Raw genomic sequence first — 19,097 nt, 5'->3', positions numbered from 1 at the left:
GAGGGGCGGCGTTGCAGGCTCTCCAGAGCCAGGTCCAGGCAGAGGTCGCGCCCAGCACTGACGGTCGGTCCCAATCCGCAGACTCCCGAGGGCGATCCAAACCGCCTAAGCATCCCGAGAGTCGAGCACCCGCGCCTGCGTTCCTGAGTCATCCAGCGCCCTGCAGCGGTTTTCATGCACATGGTCCGAATGTATCAGACTGCAGAGAGACGCTGCATTGTAACTGGCCAGCTTATAATACTCTAAATAATAATATAAAAGGTAGTTTTATATTTAACAAATATTGCTCACTGACAGTGTGCCCGGAACCAAAGCCTATTGTTTCATTGAATGTACACACCCTTGGGACTGGAATGAGTAGAAAACATTGTTATTCCTGTTTTACAGATGGAGAAACTGAGACTCTTGACTATCAGTAAGTGAGTAAGTCAGAATTTAAATCAGGCTTTGTCTGATATCAAATCCAGTTGGATTTTCTACTCTAATCGGTTTTTCTCATTAAACTTCAGACTTATCGTTTCCCATCATAGACCTTACCCATTTTTAATTGCTTATTCATTGGAGAGGGAGCTTCGTTCGGATTTAAGGTAATCAAAGAAAAAATTCAGTCAGCCAAATCTAATGACTTTTTTCCTGTTCCACGCATTTGAAAACAAATCACACCAAGGCCTAAGGATCTTAAACCTCGTTGTCTAGAAAGAAGGAAACACACTATTTTATTATAATCAACAAACTAAACCGTGTGTAGAGAGAGACAGCCAGGTGATGGAAACTCATTAGGTTCAGAAACCAGATTGTGCACGCGGTTCTGAGAGACAGCCAAGCGACCTCACGCAAGACCCTCTTTGGGGCTTAGTTTTCTTACCTAAAAAACCAGGGTTGAAGATCACCTCTCAGGGTGTTAGAAGGACAGGTGCCAGCTTCGAACCCGCCTGGGTACAATGGAGAACGAGCGCCACCTAGCGGGAATTCCTCTAGGGTTGTACGTACCTTTTATAGGGAGGTACTGGAATAAGCAGTATACAAAACGGACTGTTTTGCTTCTAGTTTCGTGTACACAGTCTTGCGCTGCCAGGGATCTAATTGCGGAGATGTTTTATTTAAAAAAACTCACCCAGGCATGGTCAGCACCTCCACTGAAGACTCACCTCGCTCCAGGGCCAAGGGGGAGGGACTGGAGCAGGAGGCAGGTGTGTTGGGATCAATTTTAGAATGGAGGCTGCAGGAAGCCCTGGCCCACCTCCTACGCTATCCTGCATTCCACCTTGCTGGTCTGCAGGCTGCTTGCTGTGAGTGTATAACCAAAGCTCTCGCTGGTTGATCATTTAGGGCACAGGCATCCCTGTGTGTTTTATTGGCGCCATAGAAATTTTGTTTGTTTGTTTTGTTTGTTTTTTGTTTTTGAGATGGAGTCTCGCTCTTGTCACTCAGGATGGAGTGCAATGGCGCAATCTCGGCTCACTGCAACCTCCGTCTCCTGGGTGCAAGCGATTCTCCTGCCTCAGCCTCCCGAGTAACTGGGATTACAGGTGCCCGCCACCACGTTCGGCTAATTTTTGTATTTTTAGCAGAGATGGGGTTCCACCATGTTTGCCAGGCTAGTCTCAAACTCCTGACCTCAGGTGATCCGCCCACCTCAGCCTCCCAAAATGTTGAGATTACAGGCATGAGCCCCTGCGCCCGGCTAGGGGTGTTTTTTTAGAAACTAACTTATTCATGATACAAACTGAGGTATTTAACCCTAAAGATCAGAAATTTCAGGCACTGAAAACAAACCTCAGTTTCACTCTCTCGCCCAAGCTGGAGTGAAGTGGCACAATCTCGACTCACTGCAACCTCTGCCTCCTGGGTTCAAGCGATTCTCCTGCCTCAGACTCCTGAGTATCTGGGACCACAGCATGCACCACTATGCCCGGCTAATTTTTGTATTTTTAGTAGAGAAGGGGTTTTACTACGTTGGCCAGACTGGTCTCAGAATCCTGACCTCAAGTGATCTGCCCGCCTCAGCCTCCCAAAGTGCTGGGATTACAGCCACCACACCTGGAAGGGTTTTGTTTTCTTATTTAGGTTGTCTGTTTGACAGTGGGTGGATGGCAGTTGTATTCGGAGGCTTGAGGAGCAGAGCAGGGGCAGGAGCCAGCTTCAGTAGATAAAGAGAAACATGCTATGGTCAATTGCTTGTGCTGAGTTTCAGATGCTTGTGAAACAAAACGAAAGTCTTCTGGATTTATTATATATTTTTTTCTCTAAGATACTATTCTGAAAGCCCCTGCAGTGCTAAGCCAAGTTCTCCTTGGGAAATTTCCAGCTAGTTCTTATTTTGTGTCAGGCATTATTCTAGGATCTGTAGTTCAAGGTCTTGTAAACTCCTACTCTCAACAGGCTACATTCTGTTGGAAGAACACCTATAAATAGACAAATGCCTAAACAAAACAATGAAAAAAAATCAGGCAGTAATAAATACTGTGAAGAAAACTTAAAAAGAGTGATGTCAGCTGACATCATACTGAATGGGCAAATGCTGGAAGCATTCTACTTGAAAATCAGCATAAGACAAGGATGCCCTCTCTCACCTCTCCTATTTAACATAGTATTGGAAGTCCTGGCCAGGGTGATCAGGCAATAGAAAGAGAGGGCATCCAAATAGGAAGGGAGGAAGTCAAACTATCCGTGTTTGCAGACAACATGATTCCATATTTAGAAAACCCCGTAATCTCTGCCCAAAATTCTTTCAGCTGATAAACAACTTTGGCAAAGTCTCAGGATACAAAATTAATGTACCAAAATCACTAGCATTCCTATACGCCAACAACAGCCAAGCCGAGAGCCAAATCAGGAATGTAATCCCACTCACAGTTGCCACAAAAGAATAAAATACCTAGGAATACAGCTAACTAGGTAGCTGAAAGATCTCTATGATGAGAACCACAAAACACTGCTCAAAGAAATGAGAGAGGACACAAACAAATGGAAAAACATTCCATGCTCGTGGATAGGAAGAATCAATAGCATTAAAATGGTTATACTGCCAAAAGCAATTTCTAGATTCAATGCTATTCCAATTAAACTATCATGAGATTCTTCACAGAACTAGAAAAAACTATTTTAAAATTCATAGAGAACCAAAAAAGAGCCTGAATAGCCAAGGCGATCCTAGGCAAAAAGAACAAAACTGGAGGCATCATACTAACTGACTTGAAGCTATCCTACAGGGCTACAGTAACCAAAACAGTGTGGTGCTGGTACAAAAACAAGACATATAGACCAATGGAACAGAATAGAGAGCCCAGTAATAAGGCCACACACCTACAATCATCTGATCATCAATAAAGCAGATAAAAATGAGCAATGGGGAAAGAACGCCCTATTCAATAAGTAGTGCTGGCATAACTGGCTAGCCATATACAGAGAATTAAAATTGGACCCCTCCCTTACACCACATACAAACATCAACTCAAGATGGATTAAAGACTTAAATGTAAAACCCAAAACTATAAAAGCCCTGGAAGAAAACTAGGCAATACAGTTTTGGACATAGGAATGGGCAAAGATTTCATGATGAAGATGCCAAAAGCAATTACAAGCAAAAATTAACAAATGGGATCTAATTAAACTTAAGAGCTTATGTGCAGCAAAAGAAACATCAACAGAATAAATAAAACAACAGAGTAAAGAAACAACAGAGGAAATCCTACAGAATGGGAGAGAATATTTGGAAAGTATGCATCTGACAAAAGTCTAATATCCAGCATATATAAGGAAATTAGACAAATTTACAAGCAAAAAACAAACAACTCCATTGAAAAGTGGGCAAAGGACATGAACAGACACTTTTCAAAAGAAGACATACATGCAACCAACAAGTGTATGAAGAAAAGCTCAGTATCACTTATCATTAGAGAAATGCAAATCAAACTCACAATGAGATAACATCTCACGCCAGTCATAATGGCTATTATTAGTCAAAAAATAACAGAAGCTGGAGACTTATATGCTGTTGGTGGGAGTGTAAATTAGTTCAACCACTGTGGAAAGCAGTGTAGGGATTCTTCAAAGAGCTAAAAATAGATTTACCATTCGACCCAGCAATCCCATTACTGGGTATATACCCAAAGAAATATATAAATTGTTCTGACATAAAGGCACATGGACCTATATGTTCTTTCCTTATTAAACACTAATTCTTTCTCTATAAAACACTAGTTCATTGTTGCACTACTCACAATAGTATGAATATGGACATGAATATAGGCAGGAATAGACATGAAATCAACCTAAATGCCTATCAATTATAGAATGGACAAGAAAATAATACATATACACCATGGAATACTACACAGCCATGAAAAAGAACAAGGTTATGTGCTTTGTGGGAACATAGATGGAGCTGGAGGCCATTATCCTTAGCAAACTAATACAGGAACAGAAAACCAAATGTTGCATGTTCTTACTTATAAGTGAGTGCTAAATGATGAGAACACATGTGCACAAAGAGGGGAACAATAGATACTGTGGCCTACTTGATGGTGGAGGGTGGGAGGAGAGAGAGGATCAGGAAGAATACCTATTGGGTACTAGGCTTAATATGTGGGTGATGGATTTGTGTACAAACTCCTGTGACATGAATTTACCTATATAACAGACCTGCACATGTACCCCTGTGTGTAAAAGAAAAGTTAAAAATGAAAATAGAAACAAAAAACAGAGTGATATGATAGAGGGTGACTTGAGGCTACTTTGCATGGGTGAGATTCAAATCTGAAAGAGATACCTTGTGAAGACTGAGAAAGATTTTCAGAGAGAGGAAGAAATAGTGCAATAAACATTAGGTAGGAACTGCCATTATGGGCTGAAAGTGTTCTCCTTAAAGTGATAGATTGAGATCTTAATCCCCAGTGTGATGGGATTAGGATATAAGGCTTTCAGGATATAATCAGGTCATAAAGGTGAAGCTCTCATGAATGGGATTAGTGCCCCTACCAGAAGAGACAAGAGAGAGCTTGCTTCCTCCCTCTCTCCCCCATCTATCTGTTTCTCTCTGTCTCTGTCTCTCTCCTTTTCTCTGCCTTGTGAGTATACAACGAGAAAGTGTCTGTCTCCAAACACTGGATCTACCAGCACCTTGATCTTGGACTTCCCAGCCTCCAGAACTGCGAGAAATAAATGTTAAGACTCCAGTCTATGGTGTGCTTATTATAGCAACCCTAGCTGACTACGATGCAGTCATAGTGTGCTCACAGACATAACAGCTTGCTCCTGTGGCCAGAGGACAGTGGGAGAGAGGCAGAGTGATGAGAGTTGGAGTCCAAGATCAAGCAGGGTTTTTAAGCCTCGGTGAAGGGCATGAACTTTATTCTAAGTATATAGGAGACCATGGAAAATCGTACACAAAAGGGAACCAGACTATGATTTACATTTTTAAAAATTACATTGGCTTTTCTATGACAAGATGATTGTGGGGTGAAATAAAGGAAAATCAGGAAGACAAACTAGAAGCTAGTGCAAGAGTCCAAACAAGAGATTATGGTGGCTTGGATTTGGTAGTACTGGAGATGGGGGGAATGGCCAGAATTGCCACCTAGTTTGGCAGTATTCTTTTTAAAATACCCTAAAAGTAAAAACAAAAAACAAAACAACAACAAAAAAAACACATATAAAAAATTTACCATTTTAACCATTTTTAAGTGTGCAGATCAGAAACATTAAGTACATTGTTGTGCAACCATCACTGCCATCCATCCCCATAACGTTTTCATCTTGCAAAACCAAAATTCTTTCCCTATTAAACACTAACTGCCCATTTCCCCCTCTCCCCAGACCCTGGCAACCACTATGTCTCTATGAATTTGACTACTGTAAGTACTTCATATGAATAGAATCACAGAATATTTGTCCTATTGTGATTGGCTCATTTCATTTATCATGATGTTTTCAAGGTTCATCCATGTTGTAGCATGTGTCAGAATTTCCTTCCATTTTAGAGCTGAATAATATTCCCTTCTCTATGTATGCCACATTTTGTTTACCCAGTCATCTGTCAATGGGCATGTGTGGCTTTCACATTTCAGCTGGTGTACATAATGCTGCAATGAACACGGGTGTACAGATACCCTTTGAGACCCTGCTTTCATCTGTGTGTGTGTGTATACCCAGAAATGCAATTGCTTGATCATACAATAATTCTGTTTAATTTTTTGAGGAACTACCGTATGATTTTTCACAGCAGCTGCACCATTTAGCATTCCCATCAGCAGTGCACAAGGATTCCATTTCTCCACATCCTCGCCAACACTATTTTATATTTTTTTAGTTGTAGGAGAAAAACATATGACATAAAATTTACCGTCTTAACAATTGTTAAGTGTACATCTCAGTGGGGTCGAACCTATTCAAATTGTTGTGGAACAGATCTCTAGAACTTTTTCATTTTGCAAAAACTGAAACTCTATACTCATTGAACAGCAACTCCTTATTTTGCTCTCACCCCAGCCCCTAGCCACCACTAAGCTTATACTTTCTGTTTGCATAAGTTTGACTACTTTAGATACTTCATATGCATGAAATCATATAGTATTTATATTTTTATGACTGGTTTATTTCAGTTAGCGTAATGCCCTCAAGGTTCATTCATATTGTAGCATAAACATGGCAGGATTTCTTTCTTTTTGAATGCTGAATAATACTCTATTGTGTGTATATACCACATTTTCTTTACTCACTTTATTCACTCGTTCATCCATTTGAGTTGAATTAATGCCCCTTCTACTTCTTGGCTGTTCTGAATAATGCTACAATAAAAATGTGTGTGAAAATAACTCTTAGAGATCCTGCTTAATGTTCTTCTGGATATGTACTCAGAAATGGAATTGCTAGATCATATAATTTTATTTTTAATTTTTTGAGAAACCTCCATACTGTTTTTATAATGGCTGCATCATTTTATATTCCCATTTACAGTGCAAAAGGATTTTAATTTCTCTACTTCCTCACCAATACTTGTTATTTTCTGTTTTGTGGTAGCAGCCATTCTAATCATTATGAAGAGCATCTCACTGTGGTTTTGATTTGCATTTCCCTAATGGCTGGTGATGGTGAGCATCTTTTCATGTGCTTATTGGCTACTTGTATATCTTCTTTGGAGAAATGTCTATTCAAGTACTTTGCTCATTTTTGAATTTGGTTGTTTCTTATTTTGTTGTTGAGATTCAGGAATTCTTCGTATATTCTGGACGTTGATCCTTTATTAAATACATGGTTTGCAAATTCTTTTCTCCCATTCTGTGAGTTGTCAGTATTCTTGAAGGACTTGATAGATGAGATGGAGATGAGGGAAAGAGTCCTTCACTCTAGGAGATCCGAGGTATCTCCTGAATTTGAGCTTAGGAGATTGGGTGAGTAGTGGTGCTATTGATCTAGGTAGGAAAGACCTGAAAATACTTGGTGGGAGAAAGGGTGGGAGGCAGATGTTCAGTTTGGAATGTATTACGTCTGAGATGCTTATTAGACATCCATTTGGAGGTGTAAAATAATCAGCAGTGAAAATGACATTTCAAGAAAAGTTCAATGCTAGAAATAGAAATCTGGGAGTGCTAAGATGATAGGTGATATTGATAGAATTGGATGGGGTCACCAAGGAAAATGATTGTAACCTGGCCAGAGTGAACTACAAGTGCAGCAATCAAGGCCTTTCGACATTTACAGATTTATTAGCAGAGGGACATTCACCCAAAGGAACTAGGAAGCAATCATTAGTTTTGTAGGAAGAACCGGGGGAGGTTGGAACTTGAGGAAGCTGAGACAGGAAAATGTTGCCATAAGGAGAGAATGATCAGTTGTAAAATGTGCTGTGGTCAAGCAATGTGATAGAGAAATGGCCCTTGGGTTTGGTAAAATGGACGTTATTGGTCAACTTGATAGAAACCATCTTGCAGAGTGAAGGGAGCACATCAGATTGGAGTGCACTGAGGAGAACACAGTAGAGGTAGAAGCAGAGTTAGTCAATACAGGTAACGCTTTAAAGAATTTGGCATGAAGAGGAGCAAAGCAGTGAGATGGAAGATGGAGGGGATCCTGCATCTAGAGATTTATTTTTAGATAGAAGATACTATAATATACTGTTACATATGTTAATGTAAGTAAGCCATGAGAGAGTGACTATTCATAATCCAAGACAGAAGAGAAAATTGCAGAAGCAAAATCCTTGAGAAGGTAAGAGATTGCTCTTTTTAAATGACATACTTTGAAAAACTGCCAGATGAATTGATATACCTTCAAGTTTTTTTTTTTTGTTTTTTTGTTTTTTTGTTTTTTTTTGTTGGGGGGGCGGTGCGGACAGAGTCTCACTCTGTCGCCCAGGCTGGAGTGCAGTGGCGGGATCTCGGCTCACTGCAAGCTCTGCCTCCTGGGTTCACGCCATTCTCCTGCCTCAGCCTCCCGAGTAGCTGGGACTACAGGCCCGCCACCATGCCTGGCTAATTTTTTGTATTTTTAGTAGAGACGGGGTTTTGCCGTGTTAGCCAGGGTGGTCTCGATCTCCTGAACTCGTGATCCGCCCGCCTCGGCCTCCCAAAGTGCTGGAATTACAGGCGTGAGCCACTGCGCCCGGCCTGATATACCTTCAAGTTTACAAATTCTTTTTTCTGCCATCTCTAATTTGCTGTTAGGTGTGATAAGAACCTATTTTCAAGGAAACTTTATATAAATAACGTATGAGTAATGTAGATATATGTATAAATATGTAAATAAATGGAGCACAATTAATCTCTTGCAATATGTAATTTAAACTTATAAATAAAGCAAACTGAAGGAGTCAGTTTGTGCCTGTAATCCCAGCTACTCAGGGAGCTGAGGCGAGAGGATATCTTGAGGCCAGGAATTGGATACTAGTCTGGGCCACAGAGCAAGACCCCATCTCTAAAAAAAATAAAAATTAGCCAGACATGGTGGTCTGTGTCTATAGTCCCGGATACTTGGGAGGCTAAGATGGGAGGATTTCATGAGTCCAGGAAGTTGAGGCTGCAGTGAGCTATGATCCCACCATTGTACTCCAGTCTGGATGACAGAGTGAGACCCCCAACTCTAAAAAGAAAAACAAAATGCAGATGAAACAATGTTTGGGTCTGGGTGTGGTGACTCACGCTTGTAATCCCTGAACATTGGGAGGATTGCCTGCAGTCAGGAATTTGAGACCAGCCTGGGTAACATAGCGAGACCCTAAATCTAAAAAAAAAAAAAAAATTAGCCGGGCATGGTGGCACATGCCTTTAATCCCAGCTACTCGGGAGACTAAGATTAGAGGATCCCTTGAGCCCAGAAGGCTGCAGTGAGCTAAGATCAAGCAATGGCACTCTAGTCTGGGTGACAGAGTAAGACCCTATCTCAAAAATAAATAAATAAATAAATAAATAAAACAGTGTTTACAAACTCTAGCTGGCTACAGTGTGATGCTGAAGGCTCTGGACATGAAGTTGGTTATTTGTTATAAGGACACATTGACAAGGGCTACAGAGATGTTACCGAATGCTAGCTCCAACCTGGACCTTCCTTTGACATGATTAGCCAGATTAAAAGGGAACTGACACAACAGAAATGCACACCTAAGTTCATCAAAAGACATATGCCAGAATGTTCATAGCCTCATTTTTTGGACAGTAGCTCCAAACCTAGACATTAGGCAAATGCTCAACGGTGGAATGGATAAATCAAGTGTGGTATATTCACAGAATAGGATACTATATAGCAATGAGAAGAACCAGTCTACTTCTACATGCAACCATATGATGGTAGTTCATAAATGCAATGTTTTAGATGACTCATTGTCACATCCCTAGGGCCTAGAATGGGCCTGGCACATGGTAGATTCTTAGCAAATATTTCTTAAATGAATGGTCTCATTTTACCCTCAACAACAACCCCATGAGATTAGCAGGGCTGTTATCAGAATTTCTGAAATGTGAAGAGGTCAAGTGATTTGCTCCCAGTCACCCCGATCATGGTCACTACGTTAGGATCCCTGCTAAAACAGCTAGCTCTCTATAATATGTGTTAACTCACCATCATTCTAAGTAACATTGCTGTTCCCTCAGCCTTTTAGCACAAATGGCGTATTTTAGTTTCTTTTGTTGTTGTTAAATCGTATTTTGGGACCTAACTTGGAGATGTTTATTTCCATTATGGGATATTTTGGACTGGGTTTTGAAAAAGAAATGGCCAGAGGGCTGTGCTTTCAGAGAAAAAGGCTTAAGGTAAGGGCAGAAAGCTCACTGGAGAGATTTATGTTGAGGAATTTGCAGCAAACTCTGTCATTTCATCTGAGTAAGTGTGGCTAGAAACAGGAAGGGAAAAACAGGATATTGTGGTAACGCACGGGCTTAATGGAATGTCAGATGAACAGATGGGTTGGAGCTGTCCTGGGAACTGTCAAAGGAGGAAGTGTGAGGAGCCTTCAGAGGAATCCTTACACAAATGCAGGTGAAGTGGGGATGGGGACGTGTGTTTCCTGTAAAGTCAAAAAGAGTTGTGAGTGAAGCATCAAAAGGACAAGCAAAGGCATCTCTGTCCAAGTCATCTCTCTAAAGTCAATCTGCATTCAGGTCAGAAGGAAGTAGGGGCCCAGTAGGTTCCCATCAATTTACTTTTAGGAATTGGAAATGATCACTTATATCCTTTGACACTCTGTCAGTGTTTACTGGGAAATAATTTTTTGAAGAGCCGGAGAATCCCAAAATGACAAGGATGAAACTAACATCAATGTTCAAAGAAGGAAAGGGAAGCTCTTCTTGAATATTTGTTTTTGGCTGAAAACAAAGTCAGTTTAACTATTTTAAGTAAGACTCATTGAAGACTGACAAGTTGGTGTCTTCAAATAAGAACAACTCGTTTTGGAAAGGATAACTTTATTAGCCTGTTTCACACTGCTATAAAGATACTACCAGAAACTGGGTAATTGATAAAGGAAAGAGCTTTAGTTGACTCACAGTTCTGCATGACTGGGGAGGCCTCAGGAATCTTACAATCATGGCAGAATGGGAGGCAGGCATGTTTTATGTGACAGCAGGCGTGAGAGAGCGTGTGTAGGAGGAACTGTCACACACTTATAAAACCATCAGATCTCATGAGAACTCACACACCATTATGAGAACAGCATGGGGGGAAACCACCTCCATGATCCAATCACCTCCCACCAGGTTCTTCCCTTGACACGTGGGGATTATGGGGATTACAATTTTAGATGAGATTTGGGTGGGGACACAGAGCCAAACCATATCAATGACATTTTTAAAACAGCATTGAACAAATTCTACTAGTGGTCATAGGGAATGCATTAACTAAAAGCTACTTGGGAAGCTGATCCTTCAAATGTAAACTGAGCAAATGAGGACACAAATGATTTCTGGAGGATTTGGAAAATATATTTGGAGTTTCCACTTTAGATAGCATGGCAATATTAGGTACTTACAATGACCCTACTGCAGCGAAACACCCAGATGCTGGATTAATTACATACTTGAATTGCATACTTAATGTGCACTGCTGGGTTTACTAAAGAATAAGCGATATCCACTAGCCAAAGATTGTTCTTTTCTTCCCTTTTTTTTTTTTTTTTTAGTTGGAGTCTTTCTCTGTCACCAGGCTGGAGTGCAGTAGCATGATCTAGGCTCACTGCAAACTCTGCCTCCCAGGTTCAAGCAATTCTCCTGCCTCAGCCTCCCAAGTAGCTGGGACTACAGGCACACACCACCACGCCTGGTTACTTTTCGTATTTTTAGTAGAGATGGTGTTTCACCATGTTGGCCAGGATGGTCTCGATCTCTTGACCTCATTATCCGCCCATCTCAGCCTCCCAAAGTGCTGGGATTACAGGCGTTAGCCACCGTGCCCGGCCGCCACAGGTTGTTCTTGTTATATTGAAGTTGAAATATGTATTGAAAGATGGGATAGATGAGAAGAGTCAGAATTGTGGTTGTGCTGATTGTTAAGCTGTTGTCTCTTAACTCCAAACTCTTCTATATTCTGCTTTGTGGTGCTAGGATTGGGATTTTGCAAGCCAGATTTCTCCCTAGCTAGCAGGCCCACTGTTAAGTTCAGTCAATAGGGGATGCTAACCGAAGTCCAGAAGGCTGACGTTGAAAAGAGGTCTTATTTCTTGTTTGGTTACTCTTTTGTTACCATCACTCCAGCAATACTTCTTTATCTCAGTAATGGTAGATGATGGCAGTGGCACTTGGTTCCAGTTTCCAAGTTTCCACCTACTCTCCTAGGACAAGCCACGTTGTCCTCTCTCAAAGATACCAGAACTATCTGGGTAGCATCTCTCCTCAGGTTCTAATCCCAGCCCTGCATGGCTTCTCCTTGAAACTTCTAATAACCTCAATTTTTGTCTTTCTGTTCTCCAAGCCTGGAGATAGTCCTGGTTGCTTTCAGAAATAACTCTGTATTATATCAGTGTTACCTTTTTCCCTCTTAGTTCTCTAATAGCTGTTTAACTAGTTCCCATTAAATTATTGTCTTAGTCCATTTTGTGCTGCTATAATAGAATACCACAGACTGGGTAATGTGGAAAGAAGAGAGATTTACTTATTGTTCCTGGAGGCTGGGAAGTTCAAGATCAAAGGGTTGGCATCTGTCAAGGACCTCTTTGCTGAGTCATCTCTTGATGGAAAGTGGGAGGCAGAAAGGAAAGAGAGCATGAGCTAGCAAGAGGGGGCTGAACTCACTTTTATAGCAAACCCACTCTCACAATAATGAAACTACTTCCATGTTAATGACATTAGTCCATTGCCCTCATGACTTAATCACCTCTTAAATGTCCCACCTCTCAACACTGTTGCATTGGGGATTAAGTTCCCAACATATGAACTTTGGGGGACACATTAAAATAAACAGCAGTTATTTATTCAAATAGCTGGTGCAGTTTCTAATAACTGACTGGACCGTAACTGAAACAAGGTCCAAAATTTATTTCCTATAATATGGTAACATGAATATAGTTAGAATCAGGCCTTGCATCCAATACCAGGGGCACACCCCTCTGAAAGAAAGGTGACCTTTAGTTTCGAATCCTTGTAAACTTGCTAATAATGATAGACTTCCAGGAAAACAGCTAATGGTGTTTACTAGGAGGAGAGTTGGCACTTATGAAATGCTTTTAGCAAGATATCCTGGTCTATCCAGAATTGCTTATGGCAACAAAAAACCAAATAAAATCCCTTAGATCTATTGATATGTGGGACATGGCTCCCTGGAAAATATCACACAAGTTATGTAGCCATCTGAATACAGAAGTTCCATGACTGAAACGACTTTCTTCTAAGTAATGGAGCTGCAGATTTTTTTTTTTTTTTTTTTGAGACCTCATGTGTTAATCTAGGCACATGTGTCCTGATGAGAAAGGGCCTGGGAATAAGTTGGCTAGCCTGGACCTGTGTGCTTCACTTGTGTCTAGCACAAGTGTCTAGCACATACTTATATCCTTGAAATTATTTGTAAAGCTTGATGCTGGGTAAGATCTCTGATTCAAGAGTCTGATTTAACAGTTGACCCTTTATGGTATTGCATAGACCTTTGCTCAGAATGCTATAGGTGCTTCAGCAAAATACAGGAGTACACAAGCAAGAGGAAGACATAGGATACAGGTATTAGGAGATCCAATGGGAAGAGAAGTGAAGGGTAACCCTAGGACAATGGTTAGAGGATGAGATGGCAGCCAGTTCAGACTGCATCAGGAGGACTCAAGAAACAGGTGGAGAGTTGTCTTCAGCAAGATGCCTTCTGGCTTTGGACCATCTTTTAAAATCTAGGGGTACATGGGAGAGTTTGACCTAGATTCTTTTATATACTTGGCTTGCTGCCAAAGCTCTTCATTTCCTCTGTATCTACTAAATGTGAGGCAAAACATTAAAACTTTTAGAATATCTATTTGATCTTTTGAGTCTTTAGGACTCAAAAAAAGCTGGCCACAAGACTAAATTTATATCAATTACATTAAAAATAAAAACTGTTCATCAAAAAGTACCATAAAGAAAGTGAAAACATAAGCCGTGTGTGTGTGTGTGTGTGTGTGTGTGTGTGTGTGTGTTTGGGGGAGAGATATGTTTGCAACACATATACGTGAAGGATTAATATCCTGAATATATAAAGATATATAAAGAACTCCTAAAAGTTGATAAGAAAAACACAAATAACCAAATGGAAAAATAGACAAAAACCATCAACAGGCATTTCACAGAAGAGGAAATAAGGTTAGAAAATAAGCACATGAAAACATGCTCAATCTTCTTGTAACTAATGCAAATAAAGGCCACAATGAGATATATTATCCCTACTAGACAGGCGAAAAGCAAGAAGTCCTGTACTACTCAATGTTAGAAAGAGAAGTAATTTTTAAACAGTACTGGTATGAGTACAATATGATACAAGCATCTGGGAAAAATTTTGGCATTATTTTCTAAAACTGAAAAGATGCTTATCCTAGGAATTAGCAGTTGTACTGTGGAGCAGAAAGCTGTATATATCTTAGTGCAAAGAATGGATACAAGTGTAAAGATATATTAATTCCCTAGCTTCAAAGTAGCTGAGTAGTCTGCTTTTCTGGTTAATAGGCTGATACTCTCTTTAGGCAGCAACCAACCTGGTCCTTCCACTTACATCCTGTGCCTACAAATACCATTTTCTATATGTACAACAAAATTCGTAAGTTTAGGAAACTCTACCATAGAGAAGCTTCATAAAAATGTTTAAAATAAAGCAAATAAATCTGTGAATAACCCAAGGACCAGTAAGAGGTGAATGGCTTAGTATACTGAGATAATGTATATTCCTTCAATGGAATACTATACAGCAGTGAAAATGAATCCAACTCGAGCTATACATATTAACATAGATGAATTTTAAAACATAATGTAGAAGACAAAAGCAAGTCTCAAATGATCCATAGAATGATTCTATTTGGAAAGCAAAAATAAATAAATAAATAAATAAAACTGAATATACTGTTAGGGATATATACATATGTAGTAAAACTGATAAACAGCTATAAAATAATAAACCTTTATTTAGAATGATGGTAATCTTGAGGGGGAAAAAGAGTGGTACAGTTGGGATAAGGAATGGACATGTTTTAAAAGGGCAAAAGGGTGGATATGTAAAATCTCATTTTTGTAAAAAAGAATCTACTATTTCTTTAATTCAAAGGCATGCTTTTTTTCCCCTATATTTTAACAGCTCTGAAGTTAGAATGTGTCTTGAAATTGCTATTGAATGAGTTACAATTATGATATAGTTGTCATTGCCATGCTTCATGTTGTTCCTAACTATTCACATATCACTTCAACTGAATTATGTATATCATTGGTTCTAGATCCTTTGATTTCAAACACCATTTAAAGTTTTTTTAAAAGGTTGGAGTATGACTTGGCATCAAAACAGTTACTATATATTCGGAAGGGCACAGGAACCAAGGACTGAAAAATACATTTTATATCAATGAGGCAAATATTCAGTGTTGGAAAAGAGAAATAACTGATTCTATGTTTCCTCAGAAAGCAACAACCAAGTGCTTTCTGTGACTTAAGAAAGGAAGATATCTACAAGTAGGTGATGTTGTTATATTTTGTTCCTGACACATGTGCAAAGAATTGCCTCATACATGACAAATCATACAGCTAAAGGTGGAGAAATCACCAAATTCTTTGTAATTGAGGAGAGACATTTTAAAGCAACAAGCTAATATAACTGATTCATGCATGCCATTAAGAACATCATTAATTTTTGTGTTATGGTCTTTCTCTTTCCTAATAGTATACAAAGTAGTGGTGCATGGACATTTTATAGTCAATAGCGTTTTAGATTCAATGATTTGTAGTATATGAGTTTTGAGTATAGGTAAATAGAAAAAGACCTGGAAGAATTACACATCAGACTGTTAATAGTGATATCTGACTTTGGGATTACCAGTGATTTTTTTCCTCTTTACTGTTTATTTTTAATTTTCTACAATAGAAACATTGCTCATATAATAAAGAAAAATTAAGATCTTATAATATTTGTTTTGTTTTGTTTTTTTGAGATGGAGTCTCCCTCTGTCTCCCTCTGTCTCCCAGGCTGGAGTGCAGTGGAGCAATCTCAGCTCACCGCAACCTCTGCCTCCTGGGTTCAAGCAATCCTCCCATCTTAGCCTCCCAGGTAGCTGGGGTTACAGACATGGGCAACCACGCCTGGCTAATTTTTGTATTTTCAGTAGAAATGGGGTTTTCGCATGTTGACCAGGCTGGTCTCAAACTCCTGACCTCAAGTGATCCGCTCGCCTTGGCTTCCCAAAGTACTGGGATTGCAGGTGTGAGCCACCATGCCCACTGCTATTTTTCTTTTCTTTCTTTCTTTTTTTTTTTTAAATCAAACATACTTCAAGAGAATGTCAAGGGAAAGCTGTTTCCACTTAGATCTGTTGTGGGCACTAGCTAGGTGAATGAAGTGGAGGAAATCTTTGAACAAGATCTTGGTTCTAATACTAGTTATGCTTCATATGTGTGTTCTTAAGCAAGTTATGTAATGGCCCTGTGCTTAAATTCTCCCAACTATGACATTGGGTGTATGATACTCTTTCACAGGGCTATTCTGAAACTCTTCAGGGTTTTCAAAGTTTTGTGCAACATCAATTTCCATGGGCGTTAAATTAAGTTTCTGTGTGTGTGGTTTAGGGAAAGAAAGCAGGTACTCTAAAGGTTTAATAATAACCTTGGAAAATTCTAGGTTCAACAAATTAACCTGATTCCTCTCATAATTTCTTAGAATTTATATTTGTTACTGTGCACAATGAGCTTCCAAGAAGGGCTATTGTGTGAGGAAGCATCTCTTGGAACTACTGTTTTGTGTAATGCCAAGATATATTGATAGTATTATCTGTATCTTCCTCCAGGAAGTTTCTGAAAGGTTGACTTAGTGGTAAAAATGGCATCCATTATTGTCTCCAGTCGTCCCTGCTCATCAGCTTCCAAAATACTCTCTTTAGGTTCCAACCTTGCTTGAAACTCCATTTTAGACTTTTAAAAGTAAACTCCCTTCATCTGCCAGGAGTTGGTCCTTTGTTCTGCTTCTCTAAGGAAGGTATTCTTCTCCCACTTGCTGTTCTGTGACACTGCTAGTGCAGCCCAGCTGTTTGCTTCATGTGGTTGTGCCCTTGAGACTTGAGCCAACATTGGAGTCCCTAGTGTTGGGCAGAGTAGTAGCTCAACAAATGTGTCCTTTCCCAGCACAGCAGTTTCAGTGGGAAAAGTGCTGGTTCTAGAACTATTTTCTTCCCCTGAGAACAGTATCTGTCAGTGTATTCTGAAAAGTATCTTGTTCTTGATTTAATCATACAAAGATGGCTACACAGTAATCTTAGTAAATATCAGGTGCTGTTGTACAAATGATAAACAAGACATCCCCCCCAAAAAAAATAATAATAATAAATAAAAAAGCAAACTTTTCTAGCATTTCTTCTAGTTAGAACTATCTCCCTCTGACCTCAAATCACTTAGGTTTTAATCACTGACAGAGATGTTTGGGGAAAAGCTCTGATATATTATGGTCCTAAGAGCAGTGAGCCTGCTGTTGAGGTGGAAAGATCAATACCTCCCTCCCATGGGCTTTCATATAAATAACTCTGGCCTGGGGGTTAGAAGACAAAGTGTTCAGTCTGTGTTGCCACCAGCTCGCCATGAGATCTCATTGGGAAGAGGAGTGTCACCTGATGACCATTCCTAATTGGCGTGGTTATGGTAAACCTGTTAGTAGACTCTAGTATTTAAGTAAAGTCTAGGTGGTAGGGGTCAAGTGAGGAAAGAGGCCTGAAGTAGGCAGGGAAGGATTGTGGTTGTGGATGACCAACTTCAACTGAAGAGGAACCAGCCATCATTTTGAGTCACATCGTCCTCAGCCACAGGGTGCTCTGCTGCCTTCACTAAGTCTTGTGTGATCCTCCTAGCCTTGTCTCAGCTCTGGGATGGGAAAGCAGGTGGGCTCTTGTTCAGGTTGCTCATGGAGAAGCAGTGAGGCAGTGGCAGTGGTAACCAAGCCAAGGCCTGGGAAATGTCAAATTTGGAGATGGTCTGCAAGTGCTTCTCAGTGAGTTAGTGGAAACTACTGGATTTTAGGCTGGATATTTTTTTTGGAGTCAGGGACTGTCCTGTAAATTGCAGTATGTTTTGCATTCCTGACCTCCTTTCTTCTGCTCAATACTTTTAGTAGCAAATCATTGTGATGACTAAGAATTGCTTCCACCTATTTCCGAAGTCTTGTATTAGAATCATTGGAAGGTATGTGGTTTAGCTGACTTCCCCATCATAAAATTCTTCACGTATTTCCATCATTTCCAGTTTTATCGAGAGGCAGCATTTCTGCACACTCCAACTACCTGGTCCCTATAGGGTCTTGCCAACAGCAGCCATTACTAAACTGAGTAACATCAGTGTCACAGTAAGACTGCGTTTTCAGAATGCACTGCTGGTGAACCAGTCTAAAACTGACTGGTGCAAAGGCTATGACCAAAGGAGTCAGGAACCTTGGAAACTAGTTCAGCTTCTACCCTTTTATTTTTTACATTTTTTACTTGTATTTTGTATTTTAGATTTGGTTTTCTGTTCCTGCGTGCATTTACTTAGAATAATGGCCTGCAGCTGCATCAGTGTTGCTGTAAAGAACATGATTTCGTTCCTTTTTATGGCTACAGAGAATTCCATGGTGTGTATGCTCCACATTTCCTTTATCCAATCCACCGTCGACGGGCACCTAGGTTGATTCCTTGTCTTTGTTATTGTGAGTAGTGCTGTCATAAACATCTAAGTGCAGATGTCTTTTTGGAAGAACAATTTACTTTCCTTTGGGCATATACCTGGTAATGGGATTGCTGGGTCAAACGGTAATTCATTTTAACTTTTTGAGAAATCTCCAAACTGCTTTCCACAAGAACTGAACTAATTTACAGTCCTACCAACAGTGTATAAGAGTTCCCTTTTCTCACCAACACCTGTTATTTTTTGACTTTTTAATAAAAGCCATTCTAACTGGTACCTCACTGTGGCTTTGATTTGCATTTCTTACTTTTAAGACAAATCACT

Source organism: Mandrillus leucophaeus, unplaced genomic scaffold, assembly GCF_000951045.1.
Source record: "Mandrillus leucophaeus isolate KB7577 unplaced genomic scaffold, Mleu.le_1.0 Scaffold261, whole genome shotgun sequence".
Taxonomy (NCBI): domain Eukaryota; kingdom Metazoa; phylum Chordata; class Mammalia; order Primates; family Cercopithecidae; genus Mandrillus; species Mandrillus leucophaeus.
Note: the sequence above shows the minus strand (reverse complement) of the source record.